This window comes from Babylonia areolata, chromosome 29 (genome assembly GCF_041734735.1).
Source record: "Babylonia areolata isolate BAREFJ2019XMU chromosome 29, ASM4173473v1, whole genome shotgun sequence".
NCBI classification, from domain to species: domain Eukaryota; kingdom Metazoa; phylum Mollusca; class Gastropoda; order Neogastropoda; family Buccinidae; genus Babylonia; species Babylonia areolata.
This window is the reverse complement of record NC_134904.1, coordinates 1541100-1562328: the sequence shown is the minus strand read 5'-3', so window position 1 is coordinate 1562328 and position 21229 is coordinate 1541100. Positions and strand designations below refer to the sequence as shown.

At 45.8% G+C, this 21229-nt stretch overlaps 1 protein-coding gene across 2 annotated transcripts in view; it reads left to right on the top strand.

Annotated features, from left to right (window-relative positions):
* The first annotated feature begins 589 nt into the window (after positions 1-589).
* Positions 590-21229, top strand: part of LOC143274827 (sigma intracellular receptor 2-like) — a 42768-nt gene continuing 22128 nt past the window's right edge. The window contains exon 1 of one of the 2 annotated variants that reach the window (XM_076578768.1): positions 590-835. The gene's annotated coding sequence lies outside the window, so the exon portion shown is untranslated. Of the gene's footprint in view, positions 836-5464; positions 5651-21229 lie in introns of those variants that run through there. The other variant, XM_076578767.1, reaches the window with a different exon arrangement.

Sequence of the window (21229 nt, the reverse complement as noted above, 5' to 3'; positions counted from 1 at the left end):
TGAACATCTCTCCGCCCCAGCTCAGTTGATAGCAACAGTCCTTAGCGTCTCTCCGCCCCATCTCAGTTGATAGCAACAGTCCTTAGCGTCTCTCCGCCCCAGCTCAGTTGATAGCAACAGTCCTTAGCGTCTCTCCGCCCCATCTCAGTTGATAGCAACAGTCCTTAGCGTCTCTCCGCCCCAGCTCAGTTGATAGCAACAGTCTTGAGCATTTCTCCACCCCATCTCAGTTGATAGCAACAGACCTGTGCATCTCTCCGCCCCATCTCAGTTGATAGCAACAGTCCTTAGCGTCTCTCCGCCCCATCTCAGTTGATAGCAACAGTCCTTAGCGTCTCTCCGCCCCATCTCAGTTGATAGCAACAGTCCTTAGCGTCTCTCCGCCCCAGCTCAGTTGATAGCAACAGTCCTTAGCGTCTCTCCGACCCACGGCTCAGTTGATAGCAACAGTCCTTAGCGTCTCTCCGCCCCATCTCAGTTGATAGCAACAGTCTTGAGCATTTCTCCGCCCCATCTCAGTTGATAGCAACAGTCCTTAGCGTCTCTCCGACCCACGGCTCAGTTGATAGCAACAGTCCTTAGCGTCTCTCCGACCCACGGCTCAGTTGATAGCAACAGTCCTTAGCGTCTCTCCGCCCCAGCTCAGTTGATAGCAACAGTCCTTAGCGTCTCTCCGCCCCAGCTCAGTTGATAGCAACAGTCCTGAAGTGTGACCACTCTTGTCCTCTCAGCTGATAAGAGAACAGTCCTCAGCGGGACTGGAGTGCAACCAGTTGGTGTGTCCTGTCTGACTCAACGTCAGTAGTGCACTTCGTTTCTCTGGACAGAACATAAGGTATGTACACGTTTCATATCTTGGACGATCGTGTATTATCGTGGTGTGGTGTGTTGTGTTGTGTGTTGTGTCGTGTTGTGTTGTGTTGTGTCTGTGTATGCTTGCGAGCGCGCGCACACGCATGTGTATACGTGCATGTGTGTGTGTGTGTGTGTGCGTGCGTGCGTACGTGCGTGTATGTGTGTGTGTGTGTGTGTGTGTGTGTGTGAGAGTGAGTGTGAGAGAGAGAGAGAGAGAGAGAGAGAGAGAGATTATGCGGGCGCACGTTCATGTTTTGTGTCTGTGCATCTGTGTATGTATGCGCGTATTATATTAACCGCTCTGGTGTCTGCCTGTCTCTGTCTCTCTCTCTAGCCGTCTCTGTGTGTGTCCCTGTCTATCTCTGTCTCGCTCTCTCTCTACGTGCCGTGCGTATGTCAGTGTGAGCGAGAGCGTGTACGTGCCTTGAACGCGGCATGGTCAAAGCGGACACTGACGGACGTGCACCACATCGATGGTTGACACAGAGGTAGCAGCAAGGTCACGCCGACTTGCCTTTCACATCTCCAGCCTCGCGCCTCTGGTCACACACACACACACACACACACACACACACACACACACACACACAAACACACACACACGCACGCACATAAAACGCACACACACACACACACGCACGCACGCACATAAAACGCACACACACACACACACACACACACACACACACACACACAGATATGTTATGACTGACAGTGATGCCAAACAATGCAGAACAATACAAACACACACAGCCGAGCTTGCCCATCACAAGCCAATTATTCCACGAGAACAGCCAAGTACGATGACAGCTGACGTCACTCTCTCAATTCCTGTTGTTTCTGTCTCCAGGACCGCTGACGTCACTGTCACAACTCCTGTTGTGTGTCTGTCTCCTGGACAGCTGACGTCACTCTCACAACTCCTGTGTGTGTCTGTCTCCTGGACAGCTGACGTCACTCTCACAACTCCTGTTGTGTGTCTGTCTCCTGGACAGCTGACGTCACTCTCACAACTCCTGTTGTGTGTCTGTCTCCTGGACAGCTGACGTCACTGTCACAACTCCTGATGTGTGTCTGTCTCCAGGACAGCTGACGTCACTCTCACAACTCCTGTTGTGTGTCTGTCTCCTGGACAGCTGACGTCACTCTCACAACTCCTGTTGTGTGTCTGTCTCCTGGACAGCTGACGTCACTGTCACAACTCCTGTTGTGTGTCTGTCTCCTGGACAGCTGACGTCACTCTCACAACTCCTGTTGTGTGTCTGTCTCCTGGACAGCTGACGTCACTCTCACAACTCCTGTTGTGTGTCTGTCTCCTGGACAGCTGACGTCACTGTCACAACTCCTGATGTGTGTCTGTCTCCTGGACAGCTGACGTCACTGTCACAACTCCTGTGTCTGTCTCCAGGACAGCTGACGTCACTGTCACAACTCCTGTTGTGTGTCTGTCTCCTGGGCAGCTGACGTCACTCTCACAACTCCTGTGTCTGTCTCCTGGACAGCTGACGTCACTCTCTCAACTCCTGTGTCTGTCTCCTGGACAGCTGACGTCACTCTCACAACTCCTGTGTCTGTCTCCTGGACAGCTGACGTCACTGTCACAACTCCTGTGTCTGTCTCCTGGACAGCTGACGTCACTCTCTCAACTCCTGTGTCTGTCTCCTGGACAGCTGACGTCACTCTCACAACTCCTGTTGTGTGTCTGTCTCCTGGACAGCTGACGTCACTGTCACAACTCCTGTTGTGTGTCTGTCTCCTGGACAGCTGACGTCACTCTCACAACTCCTGTGTCTGTCTCCTGGACAGCTGACGTCACTCTCACAACCGCTGTTGTCTTTCTCCTGACTGTATTTGACGAACTACTTTTTTTTTCTTTTCTTTTTTCCTCACATTCCTCGGGTTGGCTGACTGAGATTATTTACACCATGCACGGGTTGGCCACGCTGCCCCCAACTGCCACTGTCACGTGCGGGAGGGTGGGGGGGGGGGGGGGGGGGTAGGGGGGTGCGGGGGGTATTGCGGGCATGGGGGGTGGCGGCGTGGGAGGTGGGGGAGCGGAGGGAGGAGGAAAAGACAGAGCAGAAGAAGGAGGGTGGTGTGTGTGTGAGTGGGGGGCTGGTGGGTGTTGGTTGGGGTGTAACTTGGCAGACTCTGTGGAGCTGGACGCAATACAAAGGGAGTACTGATGCATACCGTTTCCCCCATTACATGCTGCTGTGTCAGTCTGTGTGGTTAGGAGGGAAATCGGTGAACGGTTCTGGCCCACTAATGGTTGTCCTCCAACTCCTCCTCCTTCTTCACAATCATCATCGTCACCATCATCTTCTTCTTCTTCTTCACAATCATCATCATCATCATTATCATCTTCTTCTTCTCCTCCTCCTCCTTCTTCTTTCTCAACTTCTTTTTTCTTCTTCTTCTTCCTCAACTTCTTCTTCTTCTGCTTCTCCTCCTCCTCCTCTCCTCCATCATCATCATCATCATCATCATCATCTTCTTCTTCTTCTTCTTCTTTTTCTCCTTCTCCTCAACTTCTTCTTCTCCTCCTCCTCCTCCTCCTCCTCATCATCATCCTTCTTCTTCTTCTCCCTCCTCCTCCTCCTCCTCGTTCTTCTTCTTCTTCTTCACAGTCATCATCATCATCTTCTTCTCCTCCTCCTCCTTCTCCTTCTTTGTCTTCTCCCCCTCCTCCACCTTCTTCTCCTTCCATCTAAATTCTGAAAGAGTGATTGTGGTGCCGCACAGCCGAACTGTTTGTCAGATCCCTCCAGGTCTGTGGGTTGTGAGTCAAATCCCCAAAATGCGAAGTATGGCTTCCGTTTCCATTCTAGCAACGAAATGTACGTGTGGGAAAAGCTATCAACTTGCACACACAGATATATATATATATATATATATATATATATATATATATATATATATATATATATATTAATTTATTTTTTTCTGCAGCGAAGAATACCGTCTGTGGTCAGGTGCAGCAGTCGTCGGTGTTTTAAAAAAGACTTATCTGAGCTGAACACCATAAGTGGTTGGTTAGTTTGATGCACTGAATCAGTGAATGACGACTGACAAGGGAAACTGACACGCTCACAACACACACACACACACACACACACACACACACACACACACACACTCCACCCCCCTCCCCCTCCCCCACATTCCCGACACCTCTTTTCAGTCTCTTCCTGCCACCCCCTCTTGACATACTTTTCATTCCATCTGTCTCTTCAGTGCACGGCTGCCATGCCATTCCGACCTACTCCCAAGACTCACACGAACCCATCCAGTCAGTACACGCACTCACACACTGTATGCACGCGCACACGGCACACACACACGCTCGCGCGCGCGCGCACACGCACACACACAGAGGCACACGCACACACACACACGCACCCACACTGACACACACACACACGCACCCACACTGACACACACACACACACACACACACACACGTACACGTATGCACACGTATATATATACACACTGGTACACACATAGACACTGACACTCACATAGACACTGACACACACACATTGGCGCTCACACACACGCACGCACACACACGCACGCAGCACGCACACACACACACAAACACACACACTGACACACTCACTCTCATGCATACACAACCACCCGCTCATAAACACACACACACACACACACACACACACACTCTCTCTCTCTCTCTCACATACACGCACACTGACACACACATAGACACAGACACAGACACACACACACGCACACGCACTCACACACACACATACACTAGTATACACGTATGCACACACACACTGACACACACATACTCACGTGTGCGCACACTCACACACACACAGACACAGACACACACACAGACACACACACACAGACACACACACAGAGACACAGACACAGACACACACACACACAAACACACACGCACACACACACACACATACATATACACGTATGCATACACACACACATTCTCTCTCTCTCTCTCTCCCTCTCTCTCTCTCTCTCTCTCGCACACACACACACACACACACACACACACACACACACACACACACAGTGAGGAGATGTACACAACAAGAGCAAATTTAACGGCCCACGTGGTGGCTCCACATAAGTTAAAGAAGCGTGTTATTTCTGGGAATGAAGTGGATGAAGACGACTTACCGCTTTTATTTGCCGAGGGAACGAACTCGTGGTTCCAGACAGCTGTAGGCCATGAAAAGAGAAAGAACGCTGACCGAAGGACTCTGTTCTGACAGAGGGGATGCGAAGCAAACACAGGTATCGGAAGAAAAACCGAGTTTGACGTAATGATCTGTATGAATTTAGCTCAATCGCACTGTATGCATGTCTCGTTTTAAAAAATAAATAAATAAAAAGACGTCATTTTGGCTCGATGTCAATGACTAGATCGAAATGTGTTGTCTGTTTTAAATCACACGAGAACAGGAACGGAACAATAAGAAAAAACATTATTTAAAAAAAATCTGACTTCACGCCCCTGTCGTATTGCCACGCAGTCCCTATCGCACGCGAGCCTGACTGCACGCGCGCAAAGCTTCACACATAAAACGTGGCCTCCCTCGTCTGCCATCAATGGATCAGTAGCAGTTGAGTGTATTTGTGTGTGTGCTTCCTATCAAGGTCGTCTGTTCTGACAGCAGCTGGGTGAGAAAAAAGAACACTTTTAACGTCTTTTCCTTCCCCCGCAAAAACGGGGTGGCTCTGAACTGGTCACTTGTGTCCACCCGTTTGCTGTTTAAACCCGGACAAAGAAAAGGGGGTGAGTCTCGTATGTCAAGTTTGTATTTTCCCGCTACATGCAATCGGTACTGAAGTCCTGTTTTAGCATCCTGAATTCAGGAACTGGCCTATTTTACCGGCAAGTTTTGTGCATGTATGAAACGGTGTTACCGTCAGTGGATGTTGTGACCCATTTTCAGTGAGATTTTGACTCTTTTATTTTGAACGTTATTCTACTTCATTTTGATGATTATTCAGTCACGAAACTAACGTGCCACCATTTTGCTCCCCCCCCCCTCTCCCGTTTTTTGTCCCAGAAACCATGAAAATTAATGTAACCAATAGGTGCAATAATTTAGGACGCCTAAAATAGGACATTACCAACATTTTGTCTTGGCTGCTTCTCATCGCTGGATCTTGTCAACTGGGTCTGTGTCTTGTTTGGTCACATTCCCGCCACAGAGCACAAAACCATAAACCATTATACAAAACACTGTCCACAGCAGTAAAAACATTTATAGCATTTGGGTTGCATCCGTTGAAAGACCTTCGTTTCCTAAGACAGTACAATCCTTTTCCCTTTTTTTTCTCTCGCTCTTTTTTGTCTTTTTTTTTTCACAAGGGCAAATGAATTTTCATTCAGCGATTATTTGTTGTCCAGAATTAAACGAAAGTATTTGTATATGAAGCAAGGGTTTCATTCCATTTTATGGAAGTGTTTGTTCTTTACTTTTTAGGGATACAAAAATAAGCGTTCAGATAGAGAGAGAGGACACACACACACACACACACACACACACACACACACACACACACTTTGCTCCAGATGGCAATGCTGTTCACTGACTTATTTCACAGTTTATGCATTTGTTTATTTTTTAATTTACTTTATAGTTATGTATGAATTAATTGACTTATTTCTGCATAATTCACGTTCCTTTGCCCACTTCCTGTAGGGCAGGTTTGCCGAGTGTGTGCGTTCGCGCGTGCCTGAATGCATATTTGCGCGCACGCGCGTGTATGTGTGTGTGTGTGTGCGCATGTGTGTGCGTGTGCGAGCGTGCGTTTGTGTGTGTGTGTGTGTGTGCGTCAGTGTAAGTAAGTGACCCACGCTTGGTGACATATGCATGTGGTAAACCAATACGGACACTGACATTTCCCCCCTCCTCCCTGCCGCCTTCCCCCACCTCTCCTCCCACCCCCTTCCCCCTCCTCCCCCATCTCCTCCCTCCCCCTCCCCCCTCTCCTCCCACCCCCTCCTCCCTGCCACCTCCTCCCTCCCCCTCCTCCCTCCCCCTCTCCCCTCTCCTCCCACCCCCTCTCCCTGCCACCTCCTCCCTCCCCCTCCTCCCTCCCCCTCTCCCCTCTCCTCCCACCCCCTCCTCCCTGCCACCTCCTCCCTCCCCCTCCCCCTCTCCTCCCACCCCCTCTCCCTGCCACCTCCTCCCTCCCCCTCCCCCTCTCCTCCCACCCCCTCCTCCCTGCCACCTTCCACCTCTCCTCCGACCCCCTCCTCCCTGCCACCTCCTCCCACCTCTCCTCCCTCCCCCTCTCCTCCCACCCCCTCTCCCTGCCACCTCCTCCCCACTCGCACCCATCCCTCTTCCCGCCCTCATACTTCCCCGTCCCCCCCCCCTCCCCCCTGCTCCCACTACCCCCATCATCGGGCTCTTCAGCTCAGTGACCCCCATCCCTCCCCCCTTCCCCTGCCACCTCTTCCCCCTTATACTCCCCCTCCCCCCCTGCTCCCACTACCTCACCCCCACCCCCCACCCCCCACGCCCCATCCTCTCCCCACAGTGTCCGGGACGTGACATTTTGTTTTAGGCCACTGTCTCCCCGGTTCTGTGTGTGTGTGTGTGCGTGCGTGCGTTCGTGCATGTGTGTGTGCGTGTCTATGTCCCTGTCTCCCTTCTGGTCTGCATGTCCATGCATCTGTCAGTGTGCATGTCTGTCTGTCTGTCTCTCTCTCCCTTTCAGCCCTTTCTGCCCTTTCTCACTGTCAATCTGTCTGTCTCTGTCTATATCCGTCTATTTCTCGGTCACCGTATCTTTGTCTGTCTGTCTGTACCCCCCATCTCTCTCTCTTCCTCCCTCTCTGTCTTTTTCTGCACGCCTGTATCTGTCTGTCTGTCTGTCTGCCTCTCTCTCTCTTTCTGTCTGTCTCTCTCTGTCTCTGTCGCTCTCACTCTCTCTTTCTGTCTGTCTGTCTCTGTCTCTCTTTCTGTCTGTCTCTGCCTGTCGCTCTCACTCTCTCTTTCTGTCTGTCTCTGCCTGTCGCTCTCACTCTGTTTCTGTCTGTCTCTGTCTGTCTCTGTCTCTCTTTCTGTCTGTCTCTGCCTGTCGCTCTCACTCTCTCTTTCTGTATGTCTGTCTCTGTTTCTGTCTGTCTGTCTGCCCGTGTCTCTCACTGTTTGTCTGTCCTTCTTTCCGTCTGTCTGTCTGACTGACTCTTGTCTTTTATCAGTTTATATCTGCCTCTCTGTCTGTCTGTCTGTCTCTCCATGTCTGGTCATAATGGCGTGTCCGAGTCAGATATAATAAGTAACCCGATATCTCTGCATTCCCACAACAGTATCGCACCAGGGGAAACGGAAAAAAAAGCAAACAAAAAAACAACAACAACAACAAAAAGGCGACCGAGAGAGAGATAGAGAGATAAGGGGGGTTGTTGGGGCGACTGCGTGTCTGTGTTGGAAGGGTGGAGAAGGGAGGGGGTGGGTGTGGGGGTGCAAACCAAAGCCAATTTCTGAGGAAGTGACACCACACGAAAGATATATCCTTGTCGGGGTTCGCTGCCCATTTGTGTTGTATCGGTGAACGCAGAACAGCGTTCGTGGAATAAACGTCGTGCATGCGGCATTCAGAATTAATGCGTCATTAGTTCCCATTCTCCAAGCTGTTTGTGTGGGCGCGCGCGCGTGCGTGCGTGCGTGCGTGTGTGTGTGTGTGTGTGCGTGTGTGTGCGCGCGCGCGTACGTGTGTGTGTGTGTGTGTGAGTGTGAGTGTTTCTGTCTGTGTGCCTGTATGTGTATGTGTGTATGTGTCTGCGGGCGTGTGAATGGATGGGTGTGGGTGTTGGGTGTGTGCGTCAGTTACGTTTTCCACCTGGCTTCAGATTTCTGACTGACTGAAACATGCAGACTGACATGCAGTTTTGTATTCCACCTGGCTTCAGATTTCTGACTGACTGAAACATACAGGCAGTTACATATTCCACGTGGCTGCAGATTTCTACCTGACTGCAACATCAAAGAGAAACACCGCAGGAGGGGGCTAGATGGTCAGCAGCTCGGATTTTGTGAAGCATGTGGTGGTTGTTGAACTGTTAACAAACAAAACAAACAAACAAAAACCCTTGATCTCTGATGTCATTGCAGGTTATGTGTTGCTGGGCTGTTGAGGCCACCACGATGTATAAGCACGTCAATGGTTGTGGCTTTCTTCTTCTTCCTCCTCCTCCTCTTCTTCCTCTTCCTTCTCCTCCTCCTCTTCCTCCTCCTCCTTCTCTTCTTCCTCCTCCTCCTCCTCCTCTTCTTCCTCCTCCTCTTCTTCCTCCTCCTCCTCCTTCCTCCTCCTCTTCTTCCTCCTTCTCTTCCTCTCTTCTTCATCCTCCTCCTCCTCCTGTTCTTCTTCCTCCTCCTCCTCCTTCTTCCTTCTTCCTCCTCCTCTTCTTCCTCCTTCTCTTCCTCTCTTCTTCATCCTCCTCCTCCTCCTGTTCTTCTTCCTCCTCCTCCTCCTCTTCTTCTTCTTCCTCAGTCCTTCTCTTCTCCCTCCTCTTCCTCCTCCCCCTCCTCTTCTTCTTCTTCCTCCTCCTCCTCCTCTTCCTCCTCCTCTTCTTCCTCCTTCTCTTCTTCCTCCTCCTCTTCTTCCTCCTCCTCCTTCCTCCTCCTCCTTCTTCCTCCTCCTCTTCTTCCTCCTTCTCTTCCTCTCTTCTTCATCCTCCTCCTCCTCCTCCTGTTCTTCTTCCTCCTCCTCCTTCTTCCTTCTCCTTCTCCTCTTCTTCCTCCTCCTCCTTCTTCCTTCTCCTCCTTCTCCTCCTCCTCTTCTTCTTCCTCAGTCCTTCTCTTCTCCCTCCTCTTCCCCCTCCCCCTCCTCCTCTTCTTCTTGCTCGTTGTTGTTGTTGTTCTTCCTTGTTGTTGTTCTTCTTCTTTCTTCTGCTTCTTCACTTTACTGCTGTCTGTGTGTGTACGGAGGGCGCTGACCTGGCATCTTCCTGCAAGCATTCCTCACTTCGCTCTTCTCCCCGCTGTGCTGTGTTTGTGGTGCCCCTTGTTCTGTGAACATGTCAGTGCACCCACGTCTGTCAGCGTCTGTCCCCCCCCCCCCCTAGTCCCCCCCCCCTCCCATCTTTCTCCCTCCTCAACCGCCTCCTCCTAGTGTCTTTCTCAATTGAAACAGTCTTTACCTGCAGAAAGGATCAATTGGGATAGTCTTTACCTGCAGAAAGGATCAATTGGGATAGTCTTTACCTGCAGAAAGGATCAATTGGGATAGTCTTTACCTGCAGAAAGGATCAATTGGGATAGTCTTTACCTGCAAAAAGGATCAGCTGAGACAGTTTTTAACAGTACACAGAAAGGCTCTTTGGTTGGTGTTGTTTTGAACAGTTCAGTCTAGAGCCTAGCTACGGAAAGGCTGTTTGCTTGGAGTTGTTTTTAACAGTGGAGACAGTCTATCGCCTAGCTATCAAAAGGCTCGTTGGTTGACGTTTTGAACAGTACAGTCTATAGCCTAGCTATCAAAATGCTTTTAGGTTGATATTGTTTTGAATAGTACACTTTATAGCCTAGATATCAAAAGGCTTTTAGGTTGACGTTGTTTGAACAGTGGAGACAGTCAATAACCCAGCTATGGAAAGGCCCTTTGGTTGATGTTGTTTTGAACTGTGGAGACAGTCAATAACCCAGCTATGGAAAGGCCCTTTGGTTGATGTTTTGAACAGTGGAGACAGTCAATATCCTAGCTACGGAAAGGCTATTTGGTTGATGTTTTGAGCAGTTCACAAAGTCTGGAGCTACTGAAAGGTTCTTTGGTTGATGTTTTGTGTGAGCAGTTCACACAGTGTAGAGCTACGAAAGGCACATCGGCGGAGGTTATGTGGAAAAGTGATGAATGACAAGGCATGTGAAACAAACAATGTTATCATGGAACGTGCGTCACTGGCACTATGTAATATATCACTCCCCTTTGAATGGCAGTGTGTGTGTGTGTTTTCTTCAGTTTAACGTCTATTCACTATAAGTGTTTTTAGACGGTAACTTTTGAAGTGTCAGCTGTGTTAAGAATGGCAGTGTGTGTGTGTGTGTGTGTGTGTGTGTGTGTGTGTGTGAGAGAGAGAGAGAGAGAGAGAGAGAGAGAGAGAGTTTACCTGCAGGTATTTGAATCGTCTCATATCAGATCGTCTGTGTGCTCTTTCCCCTACCACTCATGCACATATTTCTTCAGTTCTCTAAGTGATACAGATTTATTCCCGAGAACTGAAACTAATAGTAATTCACATCCCTCGTTGTTTCCATGGCAACTGCTCACATCTGATTGGCTGAAATTGCATATCGGATTCTCGTGTGCAATGTTTGTACAGACTGTTTTTTGTTGGATTTTTTTTTCATCATAAATGATTTTCAGCTTACATTGCATCTATGTTCTTCACAGATTATCATGTGTATGTGCTCATGCGCGCCCGCGAGCGTGTTGTGAGGGAGAGAGAGAGAATATGAAGTGTGTGTGTCTGTGTGTGTGTGTCTGTGTTCATGCATACTTTTGCACAGCACAGTCAACGGACAAAATATATTTGATTTCATTTAATTGTTTTGTATTTGTATTTGTATTTCTTTTTATCAGAACAGATTTCTCTGTGTGAAATTCGGGCTGCTCTCCCCAGGGAGAGCGCATCGCTACACTACAGCGCCACCCATTTTTTTTATTGTAGTTTTATTTGTTTTTCCTGTCGAAGTGGATTTTTCTGCAGAATTTTGCCAGGAACAACCCTTTTGTTGCCGTGGGTTCTTTTACGTGCGCTAAGTGCATGCTGCACACGGGACCTCGGTTTATCGTCTCATCCGAATGACTAGCGTCCAGACCACCAATCAAGGTCTAGTAGAGGGGGAGAAAATATCGGCGGCTGAGCCGTGATTCGAACCAGCGCGCTCAGATTTTCTCGCTTCCTAGGCGGACGCGTTACCTCTAGGCCATCACTCCACTATTTGTTTGTTTATTTGTGTATTGCCCTCCACCCCCCCCACCCCACTCCCTTTCTTTTGGTTGTCTTCGCAACACGGGCAACATTCGACTTAATACCTTTTTTTTAACGTATTGACTGCTAGGGTGATTTGCACATTTTTTTCTCTGTTTTGTTTTTTTAATTTTAATCTGTCAGTTGATTTTTTTTTTATTACTGACTTAATTAGTTCTGTATAGTTGTTGTTGATTGACTAATGATTGCTCGGTTGTTTTGTATTTATCATACTGTCTTGGAATAAACGCATACGATGGAGTAGAAACACATAAAACTGTCACGAAATAGAACGACATAAAATAGAAGCCTGATATTATGAAAGCACAATTTTTACAAAATCCACAAAGTAATATTACTTTTTGAGTACAGCAGTTCTTCCAACCCTTGCACGCTACACGAATTTTTTTTTTGTAAAGAAGAAGAAAAAAAGACACAAAAAAAAAGAAGAAAAAAAGAAGAAAAAAAGACGAATGCAGCCACAGTTCAAAATTTAGACGTGTATAAAAAGAAGCACTGTTGTGGTAACTGACATGCAGTGGAGCGGAAAATTAAAACGAAACGAAGCAAAAGTACCGGATGCAGATGGCAAACAGTATTATACACACGGAAAGGACGAAAACTATTATGCTTCCACGACTCTTGATATTTATATCACCGCACGGCATCTGGTCTGTGTATGTTATCTATCAATCGGTGCAGGCTTCCTGTTACAGGGGGGGCCGGCAATGATATATTACTGTGTTGTATTTTTCTTCTTCTTTCTTTTTGTTGTTGTTGTTTGTTTTGTTGTTGTTGTTTTTTGTTTTTGTCACAACAGATTTCTCTGTGTGAAATACTGGCTGCTCTGCTCTCTCTAGGAAGATCGTGTCGCTACACTGAGAGCGCCACCCTTTTTTTTTTAAAAATATTTTTTTCCCTCTTGCATTTTTCAAAAGAATTAATTTTTGTTTTCCTATCGAATGTGGTTTTTCCTACAGAATTTCGCCAGGGACAGCCCCTTAGTTGCCGTGGGTTCTTTTACGTGCGCCAAGTGCATGCTGCACACGGGACCTCGGGTTATCGTCTCATCCGAATGACTAGCGTCCAGACAACCACTCAAGGTCTAGTGGAGGGGGAGAAAATACTGGCGACTGTGCGTGGGATTCGAACCAGTGCGCTCAGATTCTCTCACTTCCTAGGCGGACGCGTTACCTCTAGGCCATCACTCCACTCATACCATTATATATACTAGCCACCCACACAGCACAGAAGGGCACACAGGAGCCGAGTACCTGATCCACAGGAAGCTACGCAGATACAGCGGGTCACATGTAGTATGCCTGTTATCTACTCTCTTTGCTACATTGCAAAGTGGATACACTGGTGTAGTATCAAAGGGGCTATGTCTGCCATACACAACGAGGCAGTTACACTGGTTTAGTAAGTCAAATGGGCTGTGCCCGCCATCTGCTCTCTTTGGTTCACAGTACGGTAGCTACACCGGTACAGTAAGTCAAATCGAGTAAGTACATCTCCTCTCTTTGGTGCACAGTAAGTTATTCACACTGGTTTAGTAAGTCAAAGGGACTGTGTCTAACGTGTACTCTGTTTGGTGCGCAGCAAGGTATTTACACTGGTTTATAAGTCAAAAGGACTGTGTCTAACATCTAGTGTCTAACATCCACTCTCTTTGGTGCACAGTAAGGTATTTACACTGGTTTAATAAGTCAAAGGGACTGTGTCTAACATCTACTCTCTTTGGTGCACAGTAAGGTATTTACACTGGTTTAATAAGTCAAAGGGACTGTGTCTAACATCTACTCTCTTTGGTGCACAGTAAGGTATTTACACTGGTTTAGTAAGTCAAAGGGACTGTGTCTAACATCTACTCTCTTTGGTACACAATAAGGCAGTTAACACTGTACTGGTATAGTAAGTCAGATGGAGAATACTATCTTGTGTCTGGTGCACAGTAAGGTACAGAAGGTCAGGTGGTGCTGTGTCTGACGTCTACTGCCTTTGGTACGCAATAAGGTATTGACACCAGTATGGTAGGTCAAATGGAGTATACTATCCACTCTCTTTGGTTCACAGTAAGGTAGTTACACCGGTACAGTAAGTCAAATGGAGTATGCCTAACATCTACTCTCTTTGGTGCACAGTAAGGTAGTTACGCTAGTTTAGTAAGTCAGACAGGGTATGCCTAATAATCTACTCTCTTTGGTGCACAGTAAGGCAGTTACCCTGGTTTAGTATGTCACATCTACTCTGTTTCGTACACAATAAGGCAGTTGCATTGGTTTAGTAAGTCAAATTGAGTATGTCTACCATCTACTCTCTTTGGTACACAGTAAAGTAGGTACACTGATACGGTAGGTCAAATGGAGTATACCATCCACAGTACACAAAGGTAATTACACTGATATAGTAGGTCAACTGGAGTATACTATCCACTCTCTTTAATGCAGAGAAAGGTAGTTACACTGATATAGTAGGTCAACTGGAGTATACTATCCACTCTCTTTAGTGCAGACGAATGTAGTTACACTAATATAGTAGGTCAACTGGAGTATACTATCCACTCTCTTTAGTGCAGACGAAGGTAGTTACACTAATATAGTAGGTCAACTGGAGTATACTATCTACTCTCTGGTGCACAGTAAGGTACAGTTGATCAGATGGGGTGTCTACTCTCTTTGGTACAGTAAAGTAGGTACACTGATATAGTAGGTCAAATAGAGTATAGTATCTACTCTCTTGGTGTACATTAAGACAGTTACACAGGTATAGCAGGTCAGATGGAACCCACAGTAAGGTAGGTACACCGGGTGAGACGATAAATAGTGGTCCCACGTGCAACACATACTTGGCGCACTGAAAAAGAACCCATGGCAACAAAAGTTGTCCTCGCGTAAAACTTCTGTGGAAGAGGTCCACTCTGATAGGTACCCAAAGACAAATGCATGCACTCAAGGCCTGACTGTTGGGTTGTACCGCCGTCAGGCATCTGCCTAGCACAATGTGGTGTAGCGTGTATGGATTCGTCCGAACGCAGTGACGCCTCCTTGAGTAACTGAAACTGAAACAGAAAGCCAAAGGGAGTATGTCTACCGTCTACTCTCTTTGGTCGGCAGTGTGGTAGCTGCACTGGTATAGTCAGTAATCCAAAGGGAGTATACACACTAAGGTAATTAACTACGCAGGTGTTGTACAGGTACAGTAGGTAGGGTCATTCGTTCAGAGGCAGCGAATCCTCTTTTCTTGTCCATGTGTATTCTGTGTAGAGTGGCAGGGTCATTAGTTCAGACATTCCAGGAACAGTTCTGTAAATCTTGCCCTCTCCCCCCCCCCCCCCCCTCCCACATCACACACACACTTCAACCTCCCTCGCCCTCTCTCTACTCTCCGGCATTCGGCCCCGCGATTCTTTTTGTTGTAAACTGTATACAATGGACAAGCCCTATCAACATTCCCCTCTCCTTTCCTTGCCCGCCGGGATTCTCTGCAGACTAAACAATGACACACCCAACATTCTTGGAAAGCGGAGGGGAGCGAAAGAGGGATAGTAGAAAAAAACAGACGGACAGACAGACAGAGAGTTAAACTCGCAGACGATTTGATACAGACGTACGTGCGTACGTGAGTATGTGTGCAGGCAAGTAGGTAGGTAGGTAGGTGCATAGATGTAGGCCTACAGACAGACAGCCAGACAGTCAGCCAGATATTATGCACACATATGTGGATACAGATTAGGTGGATGGTTGCGTGGATGGAGAGAGTAAAGATGATGGACAGATAGAGAGAGCTCGAAGTTACATGTATCGGGCACAGGACTTTGTATAAAATGTTTTCGTTGTTTTCCTGTTCATTGATAACTGTGTTGCATTGTGTTCTAACTGACTTGTACAGTCTTTGCTGTGTGTGTGTGTGTGTGTGTGTGTGTGTGTGTGTGTGTACACACAGCAAGGACTGTACAATTTTATTCTCTATTACAGTAGCCAGACATGCAGACAGACAGATGAACGCACAGAAGAGCCAGTGGTCTATCAACATCATTATTCTGTCCTGGAAAAGCCGGAAGTCGGGAGGGGGTGGGGATATGGGGAGGGGAGGGGGCAGGGAGGAAGGGTCAGCACGCAGCTAGAATGATAAATGTACAGTCTGTGTGTGTGTGTGTGTGTGTGTGTGTGTGTGTGTGTGTGTGTGTGTGTGTGTTTGGGAGAGAGAGAGAGAAGACAGATGGACAGAAGAGACAACAGTCTTTCTTTAGTTCATGACGAATGGTTAAACTCCCCAACTGTCCATCTGTCTTTTTGTCTTTTCTTCTTCTTCTTCTTCTTCTCTCTCTCTCTCTCTCTCTCTCTCTCTCTCTCTCTCTCTCTCTCTCTCTGTGTGTCTCTGTCTTTGGACCTTGCAATTGGAATGAACTTCATCTTTCGCTTCGTCAAGTCTCCACACTCAGCTATTTCAAGTCTGGCCTTAAAACCCACCTCTTCCCAAAATAGCCTCCCTTCGCTGCCTCTTCCTTGTCTTTAGTTTCTCCAGTTTTAGAGTAATGCGTGCGTGAGAATGACTGGTGCGAAAGCGCTTAGATTTGTCTATGCACAAGATTCAGCGCTATATAAGTACCATTATTATTATTATTATTATGTGTCCCTGTCTCTCTCTCTGTCCCTGTCTCCCTCTCTGTCCCTGTCTCTCTCTTTCTCTCCTCATTTGGTTCCCATTCATATATTGGCGCTGTTCTTTATAATGGATGTTAACACGGAAGTCCCCTCCCCCTCCCTCACTATTGTCACGGACAGAAAGGCCTGAACAATAAACCATTCAGACTTCACAGAGAGAGAGAGAGAGAGAGCGCTAAGGACAGGTTCAGATACAGATGGTTTGATGTGTTTCTGCCATAGACATACACACACATCGGGGAAGGGGAAGATGGATGGGGGGAGAGGGAGTGGGTAATCTAACAGTGAGAGATAGAGAGAGAGAGAGAGAGAGAGAGAGAGAGAGAGAAAAGAAATATACCAAGATCGCAAGAAAAAAAAATGGCACGGTTAGTAAACAAACAAAACAAAAAAAAAAAAAACAAAAAAAACCAAACACATCCAACGAACAGATGGAAATATATATATATATATATATAAGGCTGAAACTGAAAGCAAAACAAAACAAAGGAAAAAAAAAGTGTTCGGCCGGTTAGCAGTGAGTCAAAGAAGAACATACAGGATAAGACCTTGCCCTAGAGACAGAGAACCAAACAAACAAACACACATTTTGTCTCCTGATAGATTCATCATTCAGACACACAGACCACCATATTGATATCGTCCTCCTTCTGAACCAAACAAACAAAGAACCCGCTTGTCTTCCGACAACACCAGCAGGGCGTTTCCTGAATTGGCAGGCTTGGATTGGGAAGTTCCGGTATTTTCTGTTGCTCTCTTCCGGTCTGACGACAGCGGGGGTGAGATGATGATAAGATGATAGTGAGATGATAATGATGATGGTGAGATGATAGTGAGATGATAATGATGGCGGGTTGAGATGATAGTGAGATGATAATGATGATGGTGAGATGATAGTGAGATGATAATGATGATGGTGAGATGATAATGATGATAGTGAGATGATAATGATGATGGTGAGATGAAGAAAAGATGACAGATGATAGCGAGGTGATGAGATGATGGTGAGATGATAATGATGATGGTGAGATGATAATGATGATGGTGAGATGATAATGATGATGGTGAGATGAAGAAAAGATGATAGATGATGGCGGGTTGAGATGATAGTGAGATGATAATGATGATGGTATGATGATAGTGAGATGATAATGATGATGGTGAGATGAAGAAAAGATGATAGATGATAGCGGGTTGAGATGATAGTGAGATGATAATGATGATGGTGAGATGATAATGATGATAGTGAGATGATAATGATGATGGTGAGATGAAGAAAAGATGATAGATGATAGCGGGTTGAGATGATAGTGAGATGATAATGATGATGGTGAGATGATAATGATGATGGTGAGATGATAATGATGATGGTGAGATGAAGAAAAGATGATAGATGATGGCGGGTTGAGATGATAGTGAGATGATAATGATGATGGTGAGATGATAATGATGATGGTGAGATGAAGAAAAGATGATAGATGATAGCGGGTTGAGATGATAGTGAGATGATAATGATGATGGTGAGATGATAATGATGATAGTGAGATGATAATGATGATGGTGAGATGATAATGATGATGGTGAGATGATAATGATGATAGTGAGATGATAATGATGATGGTGAGATGACAGATGGACAGATGATAGCGAGGTGATGAGATGTTAGTGAGATGATAATGAGACGATACTGAGATGACAATGAGACGATTGTGAGACGAGATGATAGTGAGATGATAATGAGACGATACTGAGATGACAATGAGACGATTGTGAGACGAGATGATAGTGAGATGATAGTGGGGTGATGACGATAGTGAGATGATAGTGGAGTGAGATATTAGAGAGATTATATTGGTGTGAGATGATCGTCAGATGACAGCGGGGTGAGATGATCGCGGGATGGTAGGCATGAAGTGGAACCGCACGGCTATTAAATTTCGTTTGTCACTCGGTCTGTCCGATTTTTGGCTTCTTGTTGCCGTGTTCAAAATCTGTTTACTTGTTTCAGTGTTTACAGTGTTACCTGTTTGTTTACTTGTTTCAGTGTTTACAGTGTTACCTGTTTGTTTACTTGTTTCAGTGTTTACAGTGTTACCCGTTTGTTTACTTGTTGCAGTGTTTACAGTGTTACCTGCTTGTTTAAGTGTTTACAGTGTTACCTATTTGTTTAGTTTTTTCAGTGTTTACAGTGTTACCTGCTTGTTCACTTGTTTCAGTGTTTACAGTGTTACCTGTTTGTTTGTTTACTTGTTGTAGTGTTTACAGTTTTACCTGTTTGTTTGTTTACTCGCTGCAGTGTTTACAGTTTTACGCGTTTGTTTGTTAGCTTGTTGCAGTGTTTACAGTTTTACCTGTTTGTTTGTATACTTGTTACAGTGTTTACAGTTTTACCTGTTTGTTTACTTGTTGCAGTGTTTACAGTTTTACCTGTTTGTTTGTTTACTTGTTGCAGTGTTTACTGTGTTACCTGTTTGTTTACTTGTTGCAGTGTTTACAGTTTTACCTGTTTGTTTGTTTACTTGTTGCAGTGTTTACTGTGTTACCTGTTTGTTTACTCGCTGCAGTGTTTACAGTTTTACCTGTTTGTTTACTCGCTGCAGTGTTTACTGTGTTACCTGTTTGTTTACTTGTTGCAGTGTTTACAGTTTTACCTGTTTGTTTGTTTCAGTGTTTACAGTTTTACCTGTTTGTTTACCTGTTGCAGTGTTTACAGTGTTACCTGTTTGTTTACTTGTTGCAGTGTTTACAGTTTTACCTGTTTGTTTGTTTACTCGCTGCAGTGTTTACAGTTTTACGTGTTTGTTTGTTAGCTTGTTGCACTGTTTACAGTTTTACCTGTTTGTTTGTTTACTTGTTGCACTGTTTACAGTGTTACCTGTTTGTTTACTTGTTGCAGTGTTTACAGTGTTACCTGTTTGTTTACTTGTTGCAGTGTTTACAGTGTTACCTGTTTGTTTACTTGTTGCAGTGTTTACAGTTTACTTGTCTGTTTGTTTACTCGCTGCAGTGTTTACAGTTTTACCTGTTTGTTTACTCGCTGCAGTGTTTACAGTTTTACGTGTTTGTTTGTTAGCTTGTTGCACTGTTTACAGTTTTACCTGTTTGTTTGTTTACTTGTTGCACTGTTTACAGTGTTACCTGTTTGTTTACTTGTTGCAGTGTTTACAGTTTACTTGTTTGTTTGTTTACTCGCTGCAGTGTTTACAGTTTTACCTGTTTGTTTGTTTACTCGCTGCAGTGTTTACAGTTTTACGTGTTTGTTTGTTTACTCGCTGCAGTGTTTACAGTTTTACCTGTTTGTTTGTTTACTTGTTGCAGTGTTTACTGTGTTACCTGTTTGTTTACTTGTTGCAGTGTTTACAGTTTACTTGTTTGTTTGTTTACTCGCTGCAGTGTTTACAGTTTTACCTGTTTGTTTGTTTGTTTACTCGCTGCAGTGTTTACCTGTTTGTTTACTTGTTGCAGTGTTTACTGTGTTACCTGTTTGTTTACTTGTTGCAGTGTTTACAGTTTTACCTGTTTGTTTGTTTGTTTCAGTGTTTACAGTTTTACCTGTTTGTTTACCTGTTGCAGTGTTTACAGTGTTACCTGTTTGTTTACTTGTTGCAGTGTTTACAGTTTACTTGTTTCAGTGTTTACAGTTTTACCTGTCTGTTTATATATACTTGTTGAGGTGATTATAGTTTTACCTGTCCGATTATATATACTTATTGAGGTGTTTACAGTTTTTTCCTGTCCGTTTATATATACTTATTGAGGTGCTTACAGTTTTACCTGTCTGTTTATATATACTTATTGAGGTGTTTACAGTTTTACCCGTCTCTTTATATATACTTGTTGAGGCGTTTACAGTTTTACCTGTCTGTTTATATATACTTGAGGCGGTGTTTACAGTTTTACCTGTCTGTATACTTGTTGCACTGTTTACAGTTTGTGTACTTGTTGCAGTATTTACAGTTTATTTACTTGTTGCAGTGTTTACAGTTTGTTTACTTGTTGCAGTGTTTACAGTTTGTGTACTTGTTGCAGTATTTACAGTTTGTGTACTTGTTGCACTGTTTACAGTTTGTGTACTTGTTGCAGTATTTACAGTTTATTTACTTGTTGTAGTGTTTACAGTTTGTTTACTTGTTGCAGTGTTTACAGTTTGTTTACTTCAATACTTGTTGCACTGTTTACAGTTTTACCGTCAAAACCTTACTTTGAAGAAGTGACGCGAAGCGCGCAAACTTAATCACAAGTCAGACGGCGTCATCAAGTTATGAATCTTCCAACTAAAATAAATTCTTGTCGTTATCATCAGTGCTGCTATCAACGTACGCATCGTTGTCACGTGATGACGCTGGTGTGATTAACTTTATCGTCTTCCTCTTCCGGTCCCCCCCCCCCCCCCCCCCCGCCCCCTGCCCTCCCTCCCACACCTCCCTTCCCCAGCTCACATCATTGCCATCACTCACCATCACCAGTTTATCAGCAGCAGCAGCAATGCAGAGGCTTCGTTTTGTTTGGCTCTGAGACTTGACGCTGGTTATCTCTGCTGTTGCGTCCGCTGTGCGTGCTTTTAAAATTCTTCTCTCCAGCGACAGAAAGCAGCTGCGGGAGGTAATCCACCGATGTATCAAAAGAAAAGAAGCCTATTTGGTGGCTTGGGTGGTTATCTCCCTTTGTTTGGCTGAGACAGTAAAAGAGAGAGGGGGGAGGGAGACAGAGAGGGAAA